Source organism: Bubalus kerabau, chromosome X (genome assembly GCF_029407905.1).
Source record: "Bubalus kerabau isolate K-KA32 ecotype Philippines breed swamp buffalo chromosome X, PCC_UOA_SB_1v2, whole genome shotgun sequence".
Classification (NCBI taxonomy): Eukaryota; Metazoa; Chordata; class Mammalia; order Artiodactyla; family Bovidae; genus Bubalus; species Bubalus kerabau.
The window spans coordinates 99,879,994-99,905,682 of record NC_073647.1 but is presented as its reverse complement, the minus strand read 5'-3'; the positions used below and the strand labels follow the sequence as shown (position 1 = coordinate 99,905,682).

Below are 25,689 nucleotides of genomic sequence, written 5' to 3'. Positions count from 1 at the left end.
AAAACAGAAGCAATATGGTAACAAATTCAATAAAGACTAAATAAAGGGACCACCTCAAAAAAAAAAAATTTAAAGAAAAAAAGAGGTGGGCTTGTTTTAGGTGATTTGAGTGAGGTTTTAAAGAAGCAGAGCTTTGATCTGGATTGGATACTGTCAGGAAGACAGGGTATTCCTATGACAGTATCTTAATAAACCTTTTGTATAGAGAGAATAGATTAGAGTGAGGTTAAAGCTACAATTGCTGAAAACAAACAAAGAAACAAAGCAAAGGGGACAACAAAACCCCCAAACTAGCAGTCACTCATACTAGCTAGGAGAGGGATATACGGTGATTTGTACACTGATTTTGCTTTTGTCTGTGCTTAGGAAAAAAAAAAAATCACGAAGTGGCCTTTGTTTTGTCTCACTTTATCATGATCTCAGAGTGACAAGGTCTCATGATCTCACCTGAAGTTGGCATTCCCTGAGATGTTTTTCAGTGTCTAATGGGAGAATAACATGTCCTAGCCTGGATGTCAAGAGATATTTTTTCGTACCCCCTTTTGGCCACAAGCCATTAATCCATGTTATCTAGATTATCAACACTGCTCTGATTTTGATGATCAGGAATTTGTTTAGAGAATGTAGTCTGTAGTAGGGCATGGATTGGTCTCTCCTGCTCCTTTTGTAGTAGAATGCATCATTGAATACTCTGGTGTGACACGGGCTGTGCATTTAAGACTCCAGACAGGATGCATTGGCCAACTGCAAAACAAGTAATCAAATGAAACACAATGATTATTAGTCCTTGAAACAGGACTTGAAGTCAAGGGCTTGGATTATAAAAACCAGGCAATGAATCCAGCTGGGTTCACCTTTGAGCACCACATGACTTTTGTTAGAATCAAAGACAAGTTTTGGACCACCCTTGCTAGTTATTATTTTCCCTAATGTGAGAATATCAATTCACAAAGCCTATATGAATACGGAGTCAGTTATTCTTCGTGTGTGTGTGTGTGTGTGTGTGTGTGTGAGAGAGAGAGAGAGAGAGAGAGAGAGAGAGAGAGAGTTGCTCAGTCATGTCTGACTCTTTGCAACCCCATGGACTATAGCCCACGAGGCTCCTCTGTCCATGGTATTCTTCAGGCAAGAATACTGGAATGGGTTGCCATTCCCTTCTCCAGGGGATCTTCCCGACCCAGGGACTGAACCCGGGTCTCCTGCATTGCAGGCAGATTCTTGACCATCTGAGCCGCCAGAGAAGCCCTTCCTGGTGAGTTTTTAAAAGAAATTGGCTTGACTGTTACTGGATAATCCCCTCTCTCTAACCCCTCCCCCCTCCTCCACCCGTTTCTGGAAAACAAGATCTGCTGGGATGTTTAGTTTAACAGATCACAAAGTCTCTAGCAATTATCCTGAACACACAAGATAAGTTAGCATATGCCATATGGGTGTTCTATAAGATGTTACATAACAAATAGTACCTCATTGTGGCACGGCCTCTATCAGGAGAATAAGCATCATGTATTACAACTAGAGAAAGCCGATTTTGTGTTCCTCAAGGTAAGTGATGTATTTAGCAGAACTTCCCTTGTGTGGCTCAGCTGGTAAAGAATCCACCTGCGGTGGAGGAGACCTGGGTTCGATCCCTGGGTTGGGAAGATCCCCTGGAGAAGGGAAAGGCTACCCAGTCCAGTATTCTGGCCTGGAGAATTCCATGGACTCTGTAGTCCATGGGGTCGCAAACAGTCCAACACGACTGAGTGACTTTCACTTTCAACCAGTTTCAAAAAGCAGGCTGACTATCATGAACAAACGGAATGCCATGAGCAAATTTGACTATCAGGGACAGGGTGACTCCAGTAATGGAGCCTACTCTTGATTGAGTGGGATTTGCTGAGAGGGCGCAGGATTGGCCCAGAGGAGCTACCCTGCGTCTGAGGTCGGGGCGGTGGCCGGGAGAAGCTACCTGACGCCCCCACGCCCGAGGCCAGGGGCGGTGGCCAGGAGAAGCAATCCCAAGTCCGAGGCCAGGGGCGGCGGCCGGGAGGACCAACCCCACATCCAAGGAGCTGTGGCTGCCCGGGCGCAGGAGGGCCTAGAGGAGCTATCCCACGTTGAAGGTCAGGAAGGGCGACGGTGAGGAGATACCCCTCGTGCAAGGAAAGGAATGGCGGCTGCGCTTTGCTGGAACAGCCGTGAAGAGATAACCCACGCCCATGGTAAGAGAAGCCCAATAAGACGGTAGGTGTTGCAAGAGGGCATCAGAGGGCAGGCACACTGAAACTATACTCACAGAAAACTAGTCAATCTAGTCACACTAGGACCACAGCCTTGTCTAACTCAAAGAAACTAAGCCATGCCCTTGGGACAACCCAAGACGGGTGGGTCATGGTGGAGAGATCTGACAGAATGTGGTCCACTGGAGAAGGGAAAGGCAAACCACTTCAGTATTCTTGTCTTGACAACCCCAAGAGCAGTATGAAAAGGCAAAATGAGAGGATACTGAAAGAGGAACTCCACAGGTCAGTAGGTGCCCAATATGCTACTGGAGATCAGTGGAGAAATAACTCCAGAAAGAATGAAGGGATGGAGCCAAAGCAAAAACAATACCCAGCTGTGGATGTGACTGGTGATAGAAGCAAGGTCAGATGCTGTAAAGAGCAATACTGCATAGGAACCTGGAATGTCAGGTCCATGAATCAAGGCAAATTGGATGTGGTCAAACAAGAGATTGGTGAGAGTGAATGTCGACATTCTAGGAATCAGCGAACTCAAATGGACTGGAATGGGTGAATTTAACTCAGATGACCATTATATCTACTACTGCGGGCAGAAATCCCTCAGAAGAAATGGAGCAGCCATCATGGTCAACAAAAGAGTCCGAAATGCAGTGCTTGGATGCAATCTCAAAAACGACAGAATGATCTCTGTTCGTTTCCAAGGCAAACCATTCAATATCACAGTAATCCAAGTCTATGGCCCAACCAGTAAGGCTGAAGAAGCTGAAGTTGAACGGTTCTATGAAGACCTACAAGACCTTTTAGATCTAACACCCAAAAAAGATGTCCTTTTCATTATAGGGGACTGGAATGCAAAAGTAGGAAGTCAAGAAACACCTGGAGTAACAGGCTAATTTGGCCTTGGAATACGGAATGAAGCAGGGCAAAGACTAATAGAGTTTTGCCAAGAAAATGCACTGGTCATAACAAACACCCTCTTCCAACAACACAAGAGAAGACTCTACACATGGACATCACCAGATGGTCCACACCGAAATCACACTGATTATATTCTTTGCAGCCAAAGATGGAGAAGCTCTACACAGTCAGCAAACACAAGACCAGGAGCTGACTGTGGCTCAGGTCATGAACTCCTTATTGCCAAATTCAGACTGAAATTGAAGAAAGTAGGGAAAACCACTAGACCATTCAGGTATGACCTAAATCATATCCCTTATGATTATACAGTGGAAGTGAGAAACAGATTAAAGGGCCTAGATCTGATAGACAGAGTGCCTGATGAACTATGGAATGAGGTTCCTGACATCCTACAGGACACAGGGATCAAGACCATCCCCATGGAAAAGAAATGCAAAAAAGCAAAATGGCTGTCTGAGGAGGCCTTACAAATAGCTGTGAAAAGAAGAGAAGCGAAAAGCAAAGGAGAAAAGGAAAGATATAAGCATCTGAATGCAGAGTTCCAAAGAAACACAAGAAGAGATAAGAAAGCCTTCCTCAGCGATCAATGCAAAGAAATAGAGGAAAACAACAGAATGGGAAAGACTAGAGATCTCTTCAAGAAAATTGGAGATACCAGGAGAACATCTCATGCAAAGACGGGCTCGATAAAGGACAGAAATGGTATGGACCTAACAGAAGCAGAAGATATTAAGAAGAGGTGGCAAGTATACACAGAAGAACTGTACCAAAAAGATCTTCACGACCCAGATAATCACGAGGGTGTGATCACTGACCTAGAGCCAGACATCCTGGAATGTGAAGTCAAGTGGGCCTTAGAAAGCATCACTAAGAACAAAGCTAGTGGAGGTGATGGAATTCCAGTGGAGCTATTCCAAATCCTGAACGATGATGCTGTGAAAGTGCTGCACTCAATATGTCAGCAAATTTGGAAAACGCAGCAGTAGCCACAGGACTGGAAAAGTTCAGTTTTCATTCCAATCCCAAAGAAAGGCAATGCCAAAGAACGCTCAGACTACCACACAATTGCACTCATCTCACACACTAGTAAAGTAATGCTCAAAATTCTCCAAGCCAGGCTTCAGCAATATGTGAACCGTGAACTTCCTGATGTTCAAGCTGGTTTTAGAAAAGGCAGAGGAACCAGAGATCAAGTGGTGAACATCCGCTGGATCATGGAAAAAGCAAGAGAGTTCCAGAAAAACATCTATTCCTGCTTTATTGACTATGCCAAAGCCTTTGGCTGTGTGGATCACAATAAACTGTGGAAAATTCTGAGAGATGGGAAGACCAGAGCACCTGATCTGCCTCTTGAGAAATCTGTATGCAGGTCAGGAAGCAACAGTTAGAACTGGACATGGAACAACAGCCTGGTTCCAAATAGGAAAAGGAGAACGTCAAGGCTGTTCATTGTCACCCTGCTTATTTAACCTCTATGCAGAGTACATCTTGAGAAATGCTGGACTGGAAGAAACACAAGCTGGAATCAAGACTGCCGGGAGAAATATCAGTAACCTCAGATATGCAGATGACACCACCCTTATGACAGATAGGGAAGAGGAAGTAAAAAGCCTCTTGATGAAAGTGAAAGTGGAGAGTGAAAAAGTTGGCTTAAAGCTCAACATTCAGAAAACGAAGATCATGGCATCCGGTCCCATCACTTCATGGGAAATAGATGGGTAAACATTGGAAACAGTGTCAGACTTTATCTTTTTGGGCTCCAAAATCACTGCAGATGGTGACTGCAGCCATGAAATTAAAAGACGCTTGCTCCTTGGAAGGAAAGTTATGACCAACCTAGATAGCATATTCAAAAGCAGAGACATTCCTTTGCCAACAGATTTCTGTCTAGTCCAGGCTATTGTTTTTCCTATGGTCATGTATGGATGTGAGAGTTGGACTGTAAAGAAGGCTGAGCACCGAAGAATTGATGCTTTTGAACTGTGGTGTTGGAGAAGACTCTTGAGAGTCCCTTGGACCACAAGGAGATCCAACCAGTCCATTCTGAAGGAGATCAGCCCTGGGATTACTTTGGAAGGAATGATGCTAAAGCTGAAACTCCAGTACTTTGGCCACCTCATGCGAAGAGTTGACTCATTGGAAAAGACTCTGCTGCTGGGAGGGGTTGGAGGCAGGAGCAGAAGGGGACGACAGAGGATGAGATGACTGGATGGCATCACTGACTCGATGGACGTGAGTCTGAGTGAACTCCGGGTGTTGGTGGTGGACAGGGAGACCTGGCGTGCTGTGATTCATGGGGTCTCAAAGAGTCGGACACGACTGAGCGACTGAACTGAACTGAACTGAGCTGACACTCCTTTGTCTTAGTCACATAAAACATTATTTCCTTTCAGCCCAGAGCTGACGATAATACAACAAAACAACTCAGCTAAAACTCTGTACTAAGGATTACATAACAACAATGTATCCCACTTGAGGACATGTTTCTCCTTCTTGAGGACCTTCTGACTATCTTATTGTTATCTTACAATGTATATTATGGGAGTAGGTCTGGTAAGATCTTTCTACTGTTAGTTCTAATCCTGTCATCTTAAAATGTAAATTATGGGAGTTGGTCTAGGAAGACCTTTACAACCTTGAGTCATTCTTCTGATTTACTGCAATAACCAATTAAAAAAGTATAGAGCTCCCTTGCTAAGACTAGTGAGGGGGCATTCTCTGTCTCCCTTCTGATGTCTATGTCAGAAGCTTTCTCTGTCCCTTTTCATACTTTGATAAAACTCTGCTACACAAAAGCTCTTGAGTGATCAAGCTTGGTCCCTGGTCCCAAAGCTAAATCTTCTTCTTTGGAGATCATGAATCTGATACCGTTCACTGTAAGCTAACATCTTGGGGCTTCGTCCAGGATCTTCAGGACAAGGTAAACACACTCAGAGCTCTAGTCTCTGCTTTCTCAGTATACACGCTTTCTGCTTTACTTTACTAACTCTATGGCGTGCCTGTCTGTGTGAATGTAGAAGGAAAGAGACGTACCGAAATGAGTATGAAATGAGCACTGAGCCCTGCTCTGCAGTTTCATGGTGCCTCGTAATGCCTGAGGCAGCCCCCCAAAAGGGAGCCTTGTTGGGAGTTTATACCGACCTGCCAATGCCAAGAGACACCCAATGTCCCTGCGAGGGGAGTGGCCAGAAAAGGGCAAAGCACGTGGGCTGAACTTTCCTTCCTTGGTCACCTTTTCCTGGTCTCTTCCACCATTTCGTAATTGCATGGGGAGTTAGAACTACTAACCTAATCCGTCAGATCTTAGACTTTCAAGGGACTTGTGATCCATGCCATTACTGTGTACTTTTACTTAGACCCCAAGCTTGGTAGTCATGGGGAACCCAGACTTGCTAGGAGCACGTTCAGGAACGGGGTGGAACTCTAGCTCCAGCAGCACCTTTGGGAACTAGGTGAAGCTCTAGCTTCAGCGGTGTCTCTCTCTTGACTGCTTCCATAGGGGGCCAGAGTCCTAAAAGCGAGTCCTTGCCATACCTGTGCCTCCGAACTACATGGATGGAAGTGCTGCTAGAGAGCATGAGGTTTCTAAGAACATAGGTCAGGAATTCCAGACTGGAAGTACAATGGGCTTCTTCCTTTGGTAGTGCTAGCTCTTAGCAGGCCAGAGAAAGCTCTCCAGTGCCTTCTGTCTCAACTCCTTAGATATTCCTTTTGTGGAATCTGTGAAAATGAGCTGGAAGGATTGGCCCTAATAGCTTGAGGACAAAAGTCACTTTTTCCTCACGGGCCGACCCTCTACCACCTCTTTTGCTGTCACATACACTGGTGTGGTGACACAAAGAAGGGACGTATTGATTGTTGTTTGTCCCTTTATAACTCACTGCTTCTACTGTGGTCAGGACTGTACTCAGGAATGTGCACAGGCACTCGTAAGACGGATGCTTCCCCTAGCAGTCCCAGCTTGGCAAACATTCCAGGAAACTACTCTGTTACAGCCCAGGTGGCATCAGAGGAAAAGCACGAATCAAACAAAGGTCGTGGTGGTATGGAACTAGAAATCAATTTGGGATGCCATCAGGTCTACCCCTGGTGCATCTCCCCCTTGCCTCGATGGTAGAATGAGCGGGCTGAAGGGAAGGCGCCTGAGTCAGCAAGTGACAGACTAAGTCCGTCTAGGGAAGGAAAAGCTTCGGTGGAAAGTCTGTCTCCACCCCCATCTAGAGCAGGGAGGGACACCTCCGATGGAAAGAAGCAAAGGCGCTGGTTGCCGCTTTTTTCTCTCTTACCGATGCTGCTGCTGCTGCTAAGTCGCTTCAGTGGTGTCTGACTCTGTGTGACCCCACAGACGGCAGCCCACCAGGCTCCTCTGTCCCTGGGATTCTCCAGGGAAGAATACTGGAGTAGGTTGCCATTTCCTCCTCCACTCTCAAAGTTCCAGACCCATACCCTTGGATTGTGTCCTGAAAACCTGGGGTAAGTTTGACCCCCAGAGCATAAAGAAGACACACCTGACTTTCCTTTGCAAATCTGCATGGCCACAATATCCATTGGAGGGTGGCAGACAAGGGTGGCCAGTTGAAGGGTCTCTTAACTACGATATTGTTTTACAACTAGACCGGTTCTGTAGAAAACAAGGGAAATGGGTAGAAGTGCCATATGTGTTCCCCTTTTTCTCTCTGTGAGATATACCAGACTTAAGTCCTAAGGGTACAGATTTGGGTGTAAAGCCTTCAGCTCCCTCCTATCCTCTTACTCTGCCTCTGCTTCTGTATCTGGGGCTCACAACTGAGCAAGCTGAGGGTCAAGGCACCCCTCCAGGAAGGGTTGCCTCAGTCTCGATAGAAGTTCAAACAACCCCAGTTCCAATGCAGCCTCAGACTACTCTGGTTTCAATGGGAACTCAGACAGTCAAAGTAGAGAAGGTGCAGATAACCAAAACTAAGGTAAAATACGAGAAAGAGGATGAGGATGAGAAAAAGCAGGTTTCTCTAATCTATCCCTCGGAACGTATGTGAGGCGTAGCTAGAGGGGCTGAGGAACAGCCACACAACTTACTGCCTCTGCAGGAGGCCCCCACTGGGAAAAATAACCAATCCATAAAAATCCATAAGCCCTTTTCTTACCCAGAGGTACAACGGATAAAGAGAGATCTGGGAGACTAGAGGATCCAGAAAAGTACATAGAAGCCTTTACAGGACTCACTTTACTTTATGAGCTTACTTGGAGAGATGTAATGTATGTCTTGGGACAGACGCTGACTCGTGACTCGAGAGCTTGAGTTTTGGGGGAAGTTACTATTTTTGGAGATGAATGGCTTGAACGTGAGACAAGGGGAAAGAGGGAACACGAACTAGCCCTCCTCCCTACAGGGAGCCAAGCAGTTCCCATAGCAGAGCCAGACTGGGATTATCACAAAGAGGAAGGGAGACAGGAGAAGACCCTCTTTGACAATTGCTTTATTGAGGGGCTTAAGAGAGCTCGAACGAAGCCACTAAATTATGCTAAGTTGGCTGACATAGAACAGGTAGAGAAGGAAACTCCTGGTAAATTCCTAGATAGGCTACGGGAGGCTCTCCACAAGTTTACTGACATTGATCCCAAATGTGCAGAGGAGAAATGGTCTTAAAAGATAGATTTCTCACTCAGTCACCCAGTCGGCTCCAGATATCTGCTGTAAGTCACAAACACAGGCGTTTGGGCCAAATCAGTCTTTAAAACAGTGTTACAGCTGGCTCAGATGGTATATTGCAGTAGAGAATATGAGAAGGGGGAAGGACAACAGAAGAGAACCAAAGAAAAGGCTCAGGCTCTAGTGATGGCTATGAAAACTGCTATGAATCAGCCTGAAGAGAAAAATGTCCAGAGGAAGCCAGGTGAAAAGGGATGGGCTTGCTATTACTGTGGAAAGGAGGGGCATCTCAAGCGAAGTTGCTCTCAGGTGTCTAAGCCGCCCCTGGCTCCCTGTCTGGTCTGTAAAGGACCACCCTGGAGGAGAGACTGCCCCCAGAGGCACAGGTCCCAGGGGTCAGACTCTCAGGACAATCAGGACTGAAGGTGCCCAGGGATCCCCACACAAGCTCCTGTCCTAATGACACCCGAGGAACACCGGGTATTAATAACTGTGGGGGGCCAATCAGTCGATTTTCTTTTGGACACTGGGGCAACTTTCTCTGTGCTCACTGAAGCCCCTGGTCTGCTTTCCTCCTGATCCACTACTGTAATGGGACTGTCAGGATGAGCCAAAGGCTATGACTGAAATATTCAGTCATCCTTTAAGCTGCAACCGGGACTCTGTGCTGTTTTCCCACGAGTTTCTGATCATGCCAGAGTCCCCCTCACCCCTTCTCGGGAGGGACAGACTGAGGAAGGTCCAGGCCTCTGTAGTCATGAATATGGAGTCTGCTCTTTCTCTCCCATTGATTGAACAAAATGTAAATCCTAAAGTGTGGGCTGACGGAGGAACTGTGGATCGAGCACAAAATACTGTTCTTGTCCTTATCAAGCTCAAAGACCCTGACCTATTTCCACATCAAAAGCAGTATCCATTAAAGCCCGAGGTTAAGGAATGGGCGAAATCTTACTGTACTGACTTGTCATGATGTAAGTGGGATCTTAAACTCTAAAGTTCAGAGCAACAACGCTCCACCTTTAAAGCTGCTGTAACTCAAGGGGTGTCGAAAGCTCTAGGAATCGAGTATCACTTACACTGTTCCTGGAGACCCTAATCTTCAGAAAAAGTTGAAAAGGCTAATGACATTATTAAGAGACATCTACGTAAATTAACTCAAGAGACACAGGACGATTGGCTTAAACTTCTACCCATAGCTTTAATGAGGGCTCAGACTGCCCCTAAAAAGGAAGGACCGTCCCCCTTTGAATGTATCTACGGAAGACCCTTCTTATGCACAGACATTGTTATAGACCCTTAGAATTAGAATCAGCCTTAGAATTAACTATGTGACGCAGCTTTCAGCCTTTCAACAGACATTACGGAAACTCTGGGAGGTGACTCCTGACCCAGCCGGAGTCAAACAAGCCTCTGAACCAGGCACCGAGGTCTTGAAAAAGACATTGGGATCTGGAGATCAATCTCTCGAGCCCCTCTGGGAAGGCCCTTGCCAGGTTATTCTTTCTTCTCCCACAGCTGTCAAGGTGCCTGCAATTGATTCCTGGGTGCACCACACTCAAGTTAAGAAGTGGCACCCTGACCAAAACTAAACAATGTCATTTGACGTCTTTATCCTCTATGCTTTTACCTCTTACTTTTCAGATGGGCCTGACAATCGACATGGGCCTGCTTCTGCTGACTCCAAACGTCCCGAGTCTGCCATTTGACCCTCAAGACAACGCCTTTCTGTCCTGGGCTCATTCTTATGCTGCATTCCACAATCGGTCTAATTGCTGGGTCTGCGGAGTGCTCCCCTCTTCATCAGTTGAAGGGTTCCCATGGTGGGTTTTTCCATTTCAAGGAAAAGACTTTCTTCAACTCTGTGAAAATATCTTCACCAACAACAATCACATGTGATGCCTCTCTTTAATCTGATGACATCTAGCAATCCTAAAATGGACTGGTGTAACACTCTGTACCTTAACTATGGCTATAATGTGACTTTCAACTTTGATCGTACAGCATCTTGATTTAATGTCTATTTTGCTGAACATTAAGAAAGTAAATGGGTCTAGATCTCATGGTTTCCTACCTAATGTTTATCAAATATGGGATGAGGTCATATGGCTAACTCCTGAAAAGGGACGCCTACTACCTAATGCTCCCAAACGCTGGGAACAAATAGAGCCATCCCCAGAGGTTAGCTGACAACTTAATTAAAACGATCGGAAACAATTGGGGGTTTTGCCTCAAGAAATATGCAATGTAATCATTCCTGTGTTTTCCAATTCCAGTTCAGGCCCTCTTTTTGCCTGGCCAGGAACTCATTGGGACTGGATCCCTCAGTCATGCTGGTTTGCTCCAAACAGGACCTATTGGATATGTGGCTCTTATCTATGGGCATGGCTTCCCCCTGGCTGGATAGGGAGGTGCACCCTAGGTCTAGCTTTTACTCGTGGCTTCATATTTTCAGAGCTTCCAGAGAATCCTGCTGATCTGCCACAGCTTAAAACTCGCTGGGCAAGGTCTGTATTTCACTGGTATGATTATCTGGCTGCAATATCCATCCCCTCTCTGGGGACACAGATGTTATGCTACGAGTTGATGCTCTGACTAAGTTAACTCAACAGGCTTTACAAGATTCTCAAAAAGCTAGTTCAGCCCTTAATGCTAAACAAATACAAATTAGAAAGGCGGTTTTACAAAACAGATTGGCCTTAGATATTCTAACAGCCGCACAAGAAGGAACTTGTGCCAGTATTCATACCCAAAGTTGCACACATATACCAGATATGAGTACTAATGCTACTCACATACTAAACACATGAACAAGATGATTCAGGCTATGGATTCTCTCAAAGCTTCAGACACCTCACTTTGGGAAAGGTTAACTAGCTCCCCATGGTAGAAAACTATCTTAATTGTAGTAATTCTAATTGTTCTGTTTTTACTGTTTGCTCCCTGCATCTGCAACTGTGTAACTGGATTTGTTTCTAACCGTCTGAAAGCTTTTAATTTACAAATGGCTGTCCAGGCTCCTAGGAGTGCCACAGCCTCCTTCAACTATTACTTGGGGCCCCTAGATCAGAGACCCTCAAAATGAGGGCTAGGAGAATATGTTGCCTCAACAATTTAGGGATGACGCCCCTCAACAGCAGAAAGTAGTTATGGAACAAAAAACGACGCCCCTTTCCCTTGGCTACATCATTCTCCTAAAAGAAAAGCGGGGAATGAGAGAGTCAATTTCTAGGTAGGTTGGTAAAAGTCCGGGATCCCCAAAGAGGAGAGAGCATCTGGTGTTCTCAAAGAGGAGGTAGGGGTCTGGAGTTCTCAAGGAGGAGAAAAGGACAAACGTGTTTGTTTGTTTTATTCATAAAACATTTTTTTTTTCCTTAGCCTAGAGCTGATGATTGTACAACAAAACAACTCAGCTTAAACTCTGTACTAAGGATTACATAACAACAATGTATCCTGCTTGAGGATATGTTTCTCCTTCCTGAGGACCTTCTGACTAATCCTGTTATCTTACAATGTACATTATGGGAGTGGGTCTGGTAAGATCTTTCTACTGTTAGTTCTAATCCTGTCATCTTAAAATGTAAATTATGGGAGTTGATCTAGGAAGACCTTTACAACTTTGAGACATTCTTTTGATTTACTGTAATAACCAGTTTAAAAAGTATAAAGCTCCCTTGCTAAGACTAGTGAGGGGGCATTCTCTGTCCCCCTTCTGATGTCTATATCAGAAGCTTTCTCTGTCCCTTTTCATACTTTAATAAAACTCTGCTCCACAAAAGCTCTTGAGTGATCAAGCCTGGTCCCTGGTCCCGAAGCTAAATCTTCTTTGGAGATCACGAATCTGCCACCATTCACCGTAAGCTATCCTCTAAACCAGAAGAACAGCTTAGGTTAGGGGCAGGTAGACCCTTCTGAAAAACATCCATTGCCACTGATGATGAAAAGAAATTGTGTGAAGAGGCTGATAGAAAAAAACACCAGTTTTGAAGGGCTCTTCACTGCTCGGGATGGATTTTATGCTGCAGCTATCACCTGAGGGGTACCCTGTAGACCACACAATTACACAGTTCCTGCATGTAATGCCTGAGTATTCCATGCCATCATCTATGAATTCACCTGAGCCACTCACTGATACCATTAAAAGTATTGGCATACTTGCTTGATAAATACGGAAACTCCCAGACAAAAGGCTGTCTCCCATCATCAACTGGAATCATTCTGGCACTAGGGGGAGAACATGCACTGTCACTGCTGAAAACTGCTGCAAGTGGAATCCAGTGGAATCCCAGAAACCTGTACTGTGGCTTTTTGATGTATTAACACATCTGTGAAGATAACTAAAACATCTGATAACTGAATGACATTGTCCTACCTCTCGGGACATTTTGAGTCAGCTTCAGGTAGTAGGGATGGGACATCTTTTCCTATAGATTCCAAGTAGGGCTGTCTTCCTTACACGTTTTTCCCCTCAAGGGCTAGTGACTCCTCATTAAGTCAGTCTTATCACATCTAATCAAAACAGCAGTACCGAGCAGATGATTCAAGCCACGATTAAGGAAAACAAAAAGCCAAAGAACAAGCCTCTTCCAACTCTTCTCAAGAAGTTCCTTTAACTCTAGCTCCTGAGGAGTCTGGCTGAACACATCTATACTATGTCTATATCTATATCTATATCTATATCCATATCCACATCCATATCTATATCTATCTGTATCTTTTTCTAGATGGTCCAGCAGTGAGAAAGAATTCATCTTGGCCAAGGGGACTCTGAAAGGACTAAAACAGGCATGATGAAAGGTCTCCAATTTCTCCCTTTCTTTCTTCCTTTCCTCTTCCTTCCTTTGCTTTCCTTTCCTCTCGTTTTTTTTTTTTTTCTTTTGTTCTTTTTTTCCCCAATCCTTTCCTTCCTTCCTTCCTTCCTTCATTTCCTTTCTACCTCCCCCACTTTGCAAACTTTGGCTACAAGGCTTGAAAAACTTTTCTCAGAAAATACTGCTCTGTTGTTTATTGAGGTTGCATCAATCACCCCAAGCAAACAGCACACAACCAGGAACAACCTCCAACTGTGACTTGCAGTTAAAGAAGAAAACTGCTGCCTAATCCAAAACAGCAAGAACATCTTTCTTGCTACCCTATAAAACTCTGACCTTGCTTAAATTGTCACTTACTCTTCATTTGCTCCTTGGTACATGTCAATGGAATACAGCCACAAACCTCTATTTGAATCACATATCAGTCTGTTGTAACAGATCTTAAACCTTTCATCTCCACTTGATTATTTTAATAAGAGGAATATATTCCTTGAAATATTTATGAACAAAGGTATTCACTATAGTACTAATTATAGTAGAAATAATTAGGGAAGTAGTTGAATAATTATGATAAAACATTTGATGGACTTTTGGGTATCCATACAATTAAGTTTTTCATTGTATTGAATGGTAAAAGAGCATTTTAAATTCTTTTTATTCCAAAAGGTAGTGTAAATACAGTATGTATGTGTATGTATGTAGATATGTACCTATATAGATAGCTATATCTATATACCTACATACATGCATGCATTTCTGGAGAAAAGGAGTGAATGAAATGCAGTAACATCTTTGCAGTGATTTTCTCTGGGCAGAGAGATTCTGGGTGGTGAATGCAGTCATCTCAATGCCTCCCCAAAGTTTCTAATTGCCACAGTACATACACTGAGGATGGAGAGACTTTCACAGGAGCTCACAGAATGTTAGGATTTCCCTTCCAGAGTCAAAATTGCAGCATACAAACTGCCAGTAACATTGGCCCAGGTATGATTTACTGCAGGCATGTAAATTTCGAACCTCAGTCTTTGGGGACAGCTCTATATTTAGAGAAGAAAGACCACAAAAGAGACACTGTAAAGAAGCTTAACAAAGCACAGAGAGAATTCCACCAGGAAAGCAGGCCAGACTCTTCCACAAACATGACCACAGGGCTACAAACACTACTTTTGACTAGTTTCTAGTCTCCCAACCAGGGGCATGTGCTGAGACGTTAAGGAGAGTAAACCATATAAACTAGCTGGAGCAATTTAAGCTATACATAGGTATTATGCTTCTGGTCAATATAGAATGACAGCACAAATAGGCATCCCTGTAATATTAATGATAGCAAACAACCTAAGTGTTCAACCTGTCGCACAGAGTCGGACACGACTGAAGCGACTTAGCAGCAGCAGCAGCAGCAGTATGACTAAGAGTGGGCAAGGAAGAAGCTGCTATAGGGATAATCGTGCCAGCATAACAACATGTCCCTCGATCTGAGAGGATAGCAACCCATAAAACATTTACAGGGAGGGCAGGAAATGGGTAGATATGAGAAGGATAAAGGCACTAAATCTTCAGCTTTCATACAGGATAGCCAGTATATACTGTTCTATTTCTGACAGTAACTGAAAATTAGAGACATAAACAAATTTTGTATACATTAGCAACATGCAGAGGGTGGGTTATGTGAAAACTCAGATTGTTATGATTTAGAGTTTCTGAGTGAGTGAGTCTGAGATGGGTACTGTAAATTCCCAGGTTATGCTGATGCTGCTGGTGCAGGTACCATGCACTGAAAACCACTGACCTAAAGACACCAAGAGTAGAGTTAAAGATAGGACGAATATGTGTGTGTCCGTGTGTGTGTGTGTGTTCATTTGTATTATTTTTCAGGTTCCACATATAAGTGATATCATGCAGTACTTGACTTTCTCTGACTTATTTCACTAAGTATAATGTTCCCTAGGTCCACCCACGTAGATGCAAATGGCAGAATTTCACTGCTGCTGTGAGCATTAGGATGCATGTATCTTTTTGAATTAATGTTTCTGTATACACCTGAAATTAAAATAATATTGTAAATCAACTACATTTAAAAAGAAGAGATAGGCTAAGAACCTTACAAATGAGCAGAAAGGGTAAAAAGGAAATTGGCAACAGCACCAACCATATAAAAAATTGAAGAAAACAAAGAAAACACAAGCATATATTGTATAAAGCAATATGATGTAATAATATGTGTCATGTCATAACTATAGTAGCAATATAGAGAAAAGACAAAGAGGTTAAGAATTTGTCTGTTCATTTTCCCTTGTGAGATTCTGTCTTTTTACTCAGAGAAAAGGATCTGGAATAAATAATTGGCCATAACTTTACCACAATCCAAAAAAAAAAGGCCAAACAAAAAACCCCTGCTACAGACAGGGTTCTGAGTCACTAGCCAGGATGAACTCTCGATGGGAGTGAGAGTAACTAGAGATGTCAAGAAGCCTAAATATGGAGCTCACAGCCAACCACATCCAGAAGTCAAGATAAAGAAGACAAGCAAAATCTAAGGAAGGTAGGAGGAACACATGGAAAAAAAAATGGTTCTCTAGAAGCCAGGTGAAGAAAAAGTTTCAAGGAGGAAGGAGTGATCAATTGCCTCAAATGCAGCTGAGAGGGTCAAGTAAGATGAAGACCAGGGAAACAGCAATTGGATTTAGCAACAGGGAGATCATTTGTGACCCTGATACAAGCAGTTTCAGCGGAGAATTAAGAGAGAAAGCCTGAGTGGAGTATGTTTATGTGAGAATGGGAGGAAAGGATTTGGAGACAGTGAAAATAGATATGCATTTGAAGGATATCTGCCAGAAAGAGGAAGAGAAAAATGGTATGGCAGCTGGGGGGCGTAAGTGGGGGAAGTTACAGCATGTCTGTTTACTGACAAGAATGAAAGAGAAAAAGAAGGAAAGAGAGGGAGTGGGTGGGAGAATTTCTAAAGCAACTTCCTTGGGAAACTGTCAAGTATGAGTGGGACCCCAGTGCATGAGCGGAATGAAATGGCTTTAGATAGAAGCCCTGGAGTTCATTTGAAACACTGGACGAAGTGCCAAGTATCATGAGCACAGGTGGCATGCAATGACAGTGGGAGTTTGTAGACGTTCTTCTCTTATTGCCTCTATGTTTTTAGTGAAGTGGAAAACAAAGTCAGTGGCAGTGAATGAGGATAGGAGAGAGGATGACAGAGGTATGAGGAGAGAGACAATGTAGGAAAGGGTCATCCAAGAGAGCAAGAGAATGAATGAGCTAGGGCATTGGTTCTTAACTCCAGCTTCATGGTAGAATTACCTGGAGAAAGATAGGGGTCTAGTTTCATTCTTTTACATATCCAATTGTCCCAGCACCATTTATTGAAGAATGACTACTCCATTAAATATTCAATGAATATTCTTGGCTCCCTTCTCAAATAGTAGTTGACCACTGAACTTGTGGTGATCATGATTTCACTATATCTATAAATCAAGTCATTATGCTGGACACTATACATTTATATAGTGCTGTATGTCAAATATATCTCAATGAAACAGAACAAAGACAAGATTTTTTTCAACCAAATACCAAAAAACAAACAAAAGAATCACCTGGAGAGCTGTTAATGGTTTGTACTACCAATTAAATGCAGACTTTCTAGACACAGAGTCAGAGCATTGGTATTACTAAAAGCTCTTATATCTTTTTCTAATATTCAGCCACGATTGGAAAGATCTGGACTAGGAAAGTGTAGTACTATTTTCAGACAACTTTAAAGACCCACTTGAGATTCATGGTCATGGATTTAAGATGGTACCATTCATCACGGTTTCTCTAGCTACATTCAACTGGGCATTGGAGACCTGCAGGTTTTAAGCAGGTATGGAGATGATCTGACAGAAATGGAACTTTGGTATGAGGTAGAGGGTGGGTGACACGGCGGGGGGTGGGGGGGGTGGGGAGGGAGATTTGAGGTTATTTATACATAGGAGAGGTATTTTAATAATTGATCAAAGGCCTGAAACTGGGTAAGGAGGGAAACAAGGACATAAAAAGTGTGAAGAACAGTAAAAATTTGCAGGGCTAATGGAGAGTAGGTCCCATTGGGGGTTGTCGAACTGTCAGTTTCAGGGCACTTGGGAAGTGGGTTGGAGAGAGGAAGTATTTATTGGGACATTGCAATGCTTGAAATTGACATGATTTGCAGTTATTGATGACAGAGTCCAGGGCAGTACTTTCAAAAGAGTGATAATTCCAAAACCTAGTGCATGTTTTGGAAATGTGTATGGGCGGTTTTGAATGTCAAAAGATAGATGTGGGGTGGGGCGGGCGGAAATTCCCTAGCGGCCCAGTGTTTAAGACTCTGAGCTTCCACGGCAAGGATCACGGGTTTGATCCTTGATCGGGGAACTAAGATCCTGTCTGCTGTGCAGTGTGACCAAAAACCAAAAAAAAATTAAAAAATGAGAGAGAGTGGAGGTCGGAGACCACAAACCAATCTCTAAAAAAGAAAGAAAGAAAAAAAAAGATGGGAGGGAATTACTGGTGATCAAGATCAGGGATGTGCAGAACATCCCTTAAGTGGAAGATAACATGGTCGTCAAATAGCTTACTGAATACAAGTTGAAGTGAAAAAGCCATTTAAATGCATCCCAAGGTAGAAACAAACTCCATTTTGTGGATAACCGCAAATCATACAGTTTACACAGTTTCAATATGGACTGACATTTCTATATTATATATGAAATGATCATGTAAATCAAGGAAACATTGTATTGTGTTTATTCTTTCACAGTTTCACCAATAACTGTGTACCCGTTCAGAAAATCGTATCTCTGAAAGGCAACTGCAACGTGTGGCGTTGTACTGGAGTAGCCAGTACAGTACACCTGATTTGATATGATTTGGAATTCACAGGAATTTTGTGAATAGGGAGAGGAATAAAGGTATTTGGCCCTCATTTCACATTGGGTAAAATACAGTATCTACCCCACAGTGTCCTTGTGGCTATATATTATTTCCATACCAATCAACATTTTCAACAGTCCTTGGCAAGTAGGAAGACTTAGGCAGGTGTTAGCTGTTATTTATATTATCATCATCATCACTGTCTTTGTAGTCATTATTATTCTAGAGATCCAGAAGGTACGGGTTATTTTGAAGTTTGTGGCAGACACTGTCTCCAAGATGAGACAACTTCTTTTTCTATTCATTTGTCTCCCACCCCTCTTGAACACCAAAGAGGCAAGCCTGAGTATCAGCTGGTGCCTCTTACATAGAAAATGTATAAAGAGGCCCGATGTCAAGACGATACAGGGGGAAGTGCCTAGAAAGAAGAGCGTAAAACAGGCATGAAACAGGAAAAGTCCCCTCTGTTCACTGTTGCACATTCCGAGAGGGCTCAGATTTTATTTATCTTGGAATTCACATCGTTCTATTTCCTTCCTCAGGTTTTCTTGCATACAAATTTTCCCATGAAACGTCTGTCCCTGTGCAAAGAATATTTTACTCAAACCCCCTTGTTTTCCTGGAGAACCTCTACCCTTCTTTCAAGCCCAAATTGAAGATGACATTGGTTAAAAGAGAAGAGGAACAACCTCTGGGAAATTATCTATTTCTTAAAAGTAATGAGAAAACTGGCAATCAAACTGCAAGCTTTCTGGTGTTTTAACTTGTCCCGTTTCCATTCCATCCCCAGCTTCATGGCAACTTTGAGAAACAACAGCCTGAAACTGCAGTGAACACCAACAGCCTGGTAGCTGCCAGAGAGAACAGAACAGGACTGGAATTCCATCCAAGACCCATTCCCAGAAAATTGTTATTATTTGACCTGTCTGGTGATTCCCTGGAAGCCCGGTGGACAATCACTCACAAGGTTGTCTTTATTTGGTCTGACTCAGAGCTCACCCGATGGGAAACAAGTTTTCCCCAGGGACAATCGTCAAAAACTGTTAGAGGCAATAGGACCACAACTGCCTCCAGAAGTAGATAAACAGGTGGAGAAGACAGTAGGATAACCAAAATGTTAAAAGCAAAATTAGAGAATAGATATGTCCATGTAAAGCTTTGATAAGCTCCCATATATTCCTGGGGATGTAGAAGGCTGTGCATAAGATTGTGCCTGTGATCAGGAAAGACATGAAAAGACTGTAAGCTGTCTTATTCAGGCTGACCTTGAAGCTCCTTGCAAGGAGAAAGTGGAAGCTAAGGCAGGATTGTCAATGAAGGGTTGTGACTGAAGGGTTGAAGGTAAGTCCTAACAGGTACACAGAGCCCCATGGCACACTGGGAAACTTATTGATTCCAGGTATTTAAGGAACTCATCTCTGTCTGTCCAGCTGTTAACAGACCACTGGCTAACCATCAGAGCCTTTCGTGGCCACATATGACAAAGAATACAGACTTTACATAACTATTTCAGAAAATCGTCACACAAATAGAACTATGACAATAACAGTGACAAAAACCGGGGTGGGACTGAGGATCAGACATATGATTTTCATGGTTGCCGTAATATGTTATATAAAATATGCAGTTTTCAAGGGGAAAAAAAGAACCTCAGGAGACATACAAAATATATGAAAACAAATTCCAAACACAGGAAAAAGACACACTCAATAGAAACCATTACTGAGGAAGCCCAGACATTGGCCTTACTAGCCAAAGTCTTTAGTCTTCTATTTTAGCATGTAGAAATCTCTAAAATCATCTATTTTAACATGTGCAAAAAGAGAAACTGATGCAAAGAGAGTGATCTGAATCTCTGGACAGGGTGACTGGTGAAGGACTTTCTCTGCCAAAGCCAGCGTGTAAACACTGGAAGAGATGCCGACATCTCCAAATGAGCAGACACCAACACGAGGATACAAAGATCACAAATAATCAGGGAAACATGACAGGAAATGAATAAAGTTCCAATATCTGACCTTAAGGAAATGGAGAACGATGAACTGTCTGACAAAGTATTCAGAATAATCCTCTTAAAGAAATTCAGTGAACTGAAACAAAACACAGATTTTTTTTAAACTAAATGAAATGAGGAAAATAATACATAAACAAAATGAGAGGTGCAACAGAGAAATCAAAACCATTGAAATAACACCAATCAGAAGTCCAAGAGTTAAAGAGTACAATGATGGAACTGAAGAATGCAATAGAGAACTTCAACAGCAGACTCGACCAAGCAGAAGAAAAAGCCAGTGATCTCAAAGACAGGTTATCTGAAATTATCAAGCCAGAGGAATCAAAAAGAAAAAAAGAGAAAGAAACAGGTAAAGATAGCCTAAGTCAATTATTGGATACCATTAAGAGAAAGAATCCATGCATGACTGGAGTCCTGGAAGGAGAGAAAAGGAAGAAAGGAGCAGACAGTTTAATTAAAGAAGTAACAATAACCCTGTATACGAGACAGCAAAAGAGACACTGATGTATAGAACAGTCTTATGGACTCTGTGGGAGAGGGAGAGGGTGGGAAGATTTGGGAGAATGGCATTGAAACATGTAAAATATCATGTATGAAACGAGTTGCCAGTCCAGGTTCGATGCACGATACTGGATGCTTGGGGCTGGTGCACTGGGACGACCCAGAGGGATGGAATGGGGAGGGAGGAGGCAGGAGGGTTCAGGATGGGGAACACATGTATACCTGTGGCGGATTCATTTTGATATTTGACAAAACTAATACAGTTATGTAAAGTTTAAAAATAAAATAAAATTAAAAAAAAAATAATGATGAGAACTTCTCAAATCTGGGGAGAGATCTGGGCATCTAAGTTTATGAATCTCATAAGTCCCCCAAAAGACTCAATCTGGAAAGATATTCTCCAAGACATATTGTAATAAGAATGTCTGAAATCAAAGACAAGAGAAAAACCTTGAAAGAAGAAAGAGGGAAAATAATCTTCCCATGAAGGGAACACCCATAAGGCTAGCAGTTGGGGTTTCTCAGCAGAAAACTTGCAGGCCAGGAGAGACTGGGAAGCTATATTTAAAGTGCTAAAGAAAAACACTGCCAAATAAGAATACTCTACCCAGAAAAGTCATTCCTCAGAGATGAAGAAGAGATAAAGCCCTTCCCAGACAGACAAAAACTGCAGGCGTATACCCCACGACTAGACCTGCCCTGCAAGAAACACAAAAGGGAGTTTTTCAATCTGAAACAACAGGATGCTAATTAGTAACATGACAACTTATGAAAAAGCATAAAACTCACTGTAGAGGTAAGAATATAGTCAAATTCAGAAGCCTAATACTGTAACGGGGCTCCACTGGTGGCTCACCAAACAAGAATGTGCTTACTAATGCAGGAGATATGGGTTCAACCTCTGGGTCGGGAAGATCCCATGGAGAAGGACATGGCAACCCACTCCAGTATCCTTGCCTGGAAAAGCCCATGGACAGAGGAGTCTAGTGGACTGCAGTCCATACGGTTGCAAAAGCACTGGACACGACTTTGTGACCAACCACCACCACCACCAAATACTGTAGTACTGGTGCACAAATCACTTTAAACTCTAGTATAGAAGTTAAAAGGCAAACATATCAGAGATATGAAAATCTACTCTAATTTTTCGATGGATTCAGTCCAGTTCAGTTCAGTTGCTGAGTCGTGTCTGACTCTTTGCGACTGCATGAATCACAGCACGCCAGGCCTCCTTGTCCATCACCAACTCCCGGAGTTCACCCAGACTCACGTCCATCGAGTCAGTGATGCCATCCAGCCATCTCATCCTCTGTCGTCCCTTTCTCCTCCTGCCCCCAATCCCTCCCGGCATCAGAGTCTTTTCCAATGAGTCCACTCTTCGCATGAGGTGGCCAAAGTACTGGAGTTTCAGCTTCAGCATCATTCCTTCCAAAGAAATCCCAGGGCTGATCTCCTTCAGAATGGACTGGTTGGATCTCCTTGCAGTCCAAGGGACTCTCAAGAGTCTTCTCCAACATCACAGTTCAAAAGCATCAATTCTTCGGCGCTCAGCCTTCCTCACAGTCCAACTCTCACATCCATACATGGCCACAGGAAAAACCATAGCCTTGACTAGACGGACCTTTGTTGGCAAAGTAATGTCTCTGCTTTTGAATATGCTATCTAGGTTGGTCATAACTTTCCTTCCAAGGAGTAAGCGTCTTTTAATTTCATGGCTGCAGCCACCATCTGCAGTGATTTTGGAGCCCCCAAAAATAAACTCTGACACTACACCACCATATATGAAAGATGTAAACTGTGACATCAATAACATAAAATGTTGGCTGGGGGAGGTGGGTGTGGGGGAGAAGTTGAAGCATAGTGTTTTTGTATGTGATTCAAGTTAACTTGCTAGAGACTTAAAATTGATTCTTACACCTATGCGATGTCTATCAAGAGGCTCTTTAGTTCCTCTTCACTTTCTGCCATTACAGTTGTATCACCTGCATATCTGAGGTTGTTGATATTTCCCCCAGCAATCTTGATTCCAGCTTGTGATTCACCCAGCCCGGCTTTTTGCATGATGCAATCTACATATAAGCTAAATAAGCAGAGTGACAATATACAATCTTTTCACACTCCTCTCCTAATTTTGAACCAGTGAGTTGCTCCATGTTCAGTTCTAACTGTTGCTCCTTGACCCCACATACAGGTTTCTCAGGAGACAGGTAAGACGATCTGGTACTCCATCCCTTTAAAAATGTTCCACAGTTTGCTGTGATCCATACACTTTAGGGTATGCAATGAAGCAGAAGTAGATTTTTTTTTTCTGGAATTCCCTTGCTTTCTGCATGATCCAACAAATGTTGGCCATCTGATCTCTGGATCCTCTGCCTCTTTGAAACCCAGTTTGTACATCTGGAAGTTCTTGGTGGAAGCCTAAGTTTGAAGGATTTTGAGCATAACCTTGCTAGAAAGTGAAATGAGCTCAATTGTATGGCAGTTTAAACATGCTTTGGCATTCCCCTTCCTTGGGATTGGAATGGAAAGTGACCTTTTCCAGTCTTGTAGAGACTACGGAGTTTTCCCAAGTTGCTGACCTATTGAGTGCAGTGCTTTAACAGCACCATCTTTTAGGATTTTAATTAGCTCCAAGCTGGAATTCTGTCACCTCCACTAGCTTTGTTCGTAGTAATGCCCACTTGGCTAAAATCCACTTGACTGCACATTCCAGGATGTCGGGCTCTAGGTGAGTGCCCACACCATCGTGGTTTTCCAGGTCATTAAGACCTTTTCTGCATAGTTCTTCTGTGTATTCTTGCCTCCTCTTCTTAATCGCCTCTGCTTCTGTTAGGTCCTTACCGTTTCTGTCTTTTATCATGCCCACCCTTGTTGAAATGGCCCCTGGATATCTCCATTTTTCCTGAAGCGATCTCTAGTCTTTCCTATTCTATCGTTTTCCTCTATTTCATTGCATTGTTCATTTAAGAAGGCCTTCATCTCTCTCTTTGCTCTTCTCTGGAAATCTGCATTCAGTTAGGTATAACTTTCCCTTTCTCCCTTCCTGTTCACTTCTCTTCATTCCTCAGCTATTTGTAAAGCCTCCTCAGACAACCACTTTGCCATTTTTCTTTTTCTTTGGGATGGTTTTGGTCACTGCCTCCTATAATATGAATGCTACAAACTTCTGTCCCTAGTTCTTCAGGCACTCTACCTACCAAACCCAATCCCTTGAATCTATCACACATATGCACCCATGCATGCACAAATGGACATACACACATCTCTTCTTGTGAGAGCACCTCACAACTGCAACTAGCTGTAGAACAACCATCAACAGGAGGATGCTGAACCCACCAGAAGAGATACTCCACATCCAAAGACAAAGAAGAAGCCACACCAAGATGGTGGAGGGGTGCAACCTTGAGTTAAAGCAAATCTGATACCCACCCGGTCGGTGACTCACAAACTGGAAAACAGTAATACCAAAGAAATTCTCACACTGTTGTCAAGGTTGTGAGCCCCACATCCAGCTTCCTAGCCTGGGGGTCCTGCAAAGGGCCTAGGAATCCCCAGGGAATCTGAGTCTGAAGGCCAGCAGGATTTGATTGCCATACTTCAACAGGACTGGGGAAAACAGACTCTACTCTTGGAGCACACATACAAAATCCTGTGTGCACTAGGACCAGGAAAAGAGCAGTGACCCCAGAGGAGACTGAACCAGACCTACCTGCTAATGTTGGAGGGTCTCCTGCAGAGGTATGGGTCAGCATTGGCTCACCACCAGGACTGAAGCCCTGGCAGCAGCAGTCCTGGCAGTGCCCCTTGACAGAAGCCCCCTTGGAGGTCACCATCAGCCCTACCATAGAGCCTGTAGACTCCAGGGCTGGGTCACCTCAGGACAAACAACCAAAAGGGAGGGAGCACAGCTCCACCCATCAGCACAACAGAGAACTGAATTAAAGTTTTACTGAGTATGGCCCTGTCCACTAGATCAGCATCCTGTTTTTTCCCATTCAAGTCGCTCCCATCAGGAAGTTGAGAGTACTTTGGAGAGCAAGGAGATCAAACCAGTCAATCCTAAAGGAAATCAACCCTGAGTATTCATTGGAAGGACTGATGCTGAAGCTGAAGTTCCAATACTTTGGCCACCTGATCTGAAGAGCCGACTCATTGGAAAAGACCCTGATGCTGGGAGAGATTGAGGGCAGGAGGAGAAGGGGACGACAGAGGATGAGATGATTGGATGGTATCACCGACTCAATGGACATGAGTTTGAGCAAACTGCAGGAGACGGTGAAAGACTGAAGCCTGGCATGCTGCAGTCCATGGGGTCGCAAAGAGTTGGACATGACTGAGGGACTGAACAACAGCAATTTAGCCTCATGCACCAGAGGGAAAACAGAGGAAACAAGAAGAACTACAGTCCCGCAGGCTCATGAAGGAAAACCGCAATCACAGAAAGTTAATCAAAATGAAAAGGCAAAGAATTATATCCCAGGTGAAGGTACAAGACAAAACCGCAAGAAAAACAACTAACTGGAGTGGAGATAGCCAACCTTCCAGAAAAAGAATTCAGGATAATGTTAGCGAGGATGACCCAGGATCTCAGAAAAAGAATTGAGAAGATGCAAGAAATGTTTGTGGGCTTCCCTGGTGGCTCAGACAGTAAAGCGTCTGCCTGCAATGCGAGAGACCCGGGTTTGATTCCTGGGT

General features: G+C 43.5%; 1 protein-coding gene, 1 long non-coding RNA gene and 1 pseudogene across 2 annotated transcripts in view; all 3 read left to right on the top strand.

Moving 5' to 3' along the window:
* LOC129639695 (progesterone receptor-like) overlaps positions 1–25,689 on the top strand; it is a 243,796-nt gene that overhangs the window by 126,256 nt on the left and 91,851 nt on the right. The gene's annotated exons all lie outside the window — the stretch shown is intronic.
* Positions 1,375–12,524, top strand: LOC129639692 (endogenous retrovirus group PABLB member 1 Env polyprotein-like; annotated as a pseudogene).
* LOC129639698 (uncharacterized) lies at positions 17,081–18,547 on the top strand. Its single transcript, XR_008708549.1, has 3 exons — positions 17,081–17,199; positions 17,291–17,451; positions 18,367–18,547. It is a non-coding gene; the product is annotated as an uncharacterized LOC129639698 (long non-coding RNA).